The sequence below is a fragment of the Silene latifolia genome, chromosome 3 (assembly GCF_048544455.1).
Source record: "Silene latifolia isolate original U9 population chromosome 3, ASM4854445v1, whole genome shotgun sequence".
Taxonomy (NCBI): Eukaryota; Viridiplantae; Streptophyta; class Magnoliopsida; order Caryophyllales; family Caryophyllaceae; genus Silene; species Silene latifolia.
Window position 1 is genome coordinate 66,917,359 of NC_133528.1, and position 2,037 is coordinate 66,919,395.

At 39.5% G+C, this 2,037-nt stretch overlaps 1 non-coding gene across 1 annotated transcript; it reads left to right on the top strand.

The window, feature by feature from the left end:
• Window positions 1-1,148: 1,148 nt before the first annotated feature.
• Window positions 1,149-1,255, top strand: LOC141650843 (small nucleolar RNA R71). The gene has a single exon (XR_012546855.1). It is a non-coding gene; the product is annotated as a small nucleolar RNA R71 (small nucleolar RNA).
• Window positions 1,256-2,037: the final 782 nt, after the last annotated feature.

Genomic DNA, 2,037 nt, shown 5'->3' on the forward strand with positions numbered 1-2,037 from the left:
TTGATCAATTCCGTGAAAGGAATCGAGACTTCTAAATTCTTCACAATTTCCATGAATTTTCCAAGTTGGTCATCAAACTTAGGCTTAGGTTGACGACTCCGGAATGGAAGTCTAATCACAATGGGCTCCTTATCTTTGGCCTTTTCTTCACTTTTCTTTGAAACTTCTTGATTGGTGGGTTCTTCTTCCCTAGTGTTTTGCACAACTCTTTCCTTGTCACTACTTTCCACAACTTCATCCTCAACTTGCTTCTTTGGTCCTTCATATCTCGTACCACTCCTTAAGTGAATGGCACTAACTGTTTCATGTCTTGGGGGATTACTTTAAGGTGGTAATTGCCCCTTTTGTCTTTGAGAGTTTGAAGATGCTAGTTGGGTCATTTGAGTTTCCAACATTTTTGTGTGGGCTAGGATGTTGTTGATGGTGATGTCTTTTGCTTGGCTATCTTTTTGCATTTGAGTGAAAAATTCTTGTTGATTCTTTTGCATTTGGAGGACCGCTTTTTGAACATCAAAACCTTGGTCATTTTGTTGATTGTATGGAGTTTGATTTTGATAACCTTGGTTTTGGTTGTAAAAGGGTCTTTGATTTTGGTTTTTCATGGGAGGTGGGGTGTATGTTGGTGGAGGGTTTTGAACATTTTGGCTTTTGTATGAGAGATTTGGGTGGAATTTGGTGTTTTCATTGTAATATTGGAATAAGGGGTACCACTTTTGTATGCTTGAAAAGCATTCACTTGCTCATTTGTTCCCCTACATTCACTTTGGTCATGTCCCAAAGTTCCACAATTCTAACATATCCCACTTGGGATTGATGAAGATGCCACCATGGCATTAACATGATGCTTTGGTGATTTTGAGGCTTCTTCAAGCTTAGCCATAGCCTTCTCAAACTTCAAGTTGATGGTATCAATATGAGCACTAAGTTGACCACCCAATTGAGTAATAGAGTCCACTTTATGCTTTCCTCCTCTAGTAGCCTTGCGAGGTCTACTATATTGTGAATTATGGACCGCCATTTCCTCAATCTTGTTCCAAGTTTGATTATCGTCAACTTCGGTGAACATACCATTTGATCCCATGTTGAGAATGTTTCTTGAGTCTTCATAAAGACCATTCCAAAATTTTTGTACCAAGAACCACTCGCTAAGTCCATGATGAGGAAATCAGCGACAAATTCCTTTGAATCACTCCCAAGCTTCATACAAAGATTCTTCATCCCTTTGCTTAAAACCCGTATTTTGAGCTCTTAGCATGTTAGTCTTTTCCGGAGGGTAGAATTTTTTGTAGAAAGCTAGAGCCAACTTCTTCCAAGAGTCAATTCCAAGAGTAGCCTTATCAAGGCTCTTCAACCATTGTTTCGCGGTGCCAATTAGAGAAAAAGGAAATAAGACCCATCGAATTTGGTCTTTAGTCACTCCGGTTTGTGAAATCGCATCACAATAGTCACAAAAAGTTTCCATGTGGGAATGAGGGTCTTCACTAGGCATCCCCCCAAATTGGCTTCTTTCGACTAATTGGATAAATGCGGATTTTGCAATGAAATTTCCGGTTAAGTGTTGTGGTGTGGGAGTACCATTGGGTAGGTTCTCCTCGGTTGGTACGGAATGTGATGAAAACTTAGGCATTGTGGGTTGATTGTGTAATTGATTTCGTGTTGGGTTCTCCTCACCTTGTCTTGAAAAAGGGTTGATGAACTCAATAGTGTTTGGTTGAATATCTACAACCTCACAAATACCTGTCAAAGTATTTCTAGCAAGTCTTCTATTGGTTGTCAAAGTCCTTTCAATTTCGTGATCAATGGGTAACAAGTTACCTTGTGATCTTCTAGACATGCAAAATATCAAACAACTCGAAAACAATTAGAATAAACCTTGAGGAGTTTTACTTCCCCAAGGCAAAGAAAGACACAACTAATAAAAATCAAAGAAAATCAAATCAAGTTAACACCGTCCCCGACAACGGCGCCATTTTTGGTCGGTCCGCTTTGAGCTTAGATTTTGGTTACTTGTCGTTAGGAGCACCTAGACCAAAACAA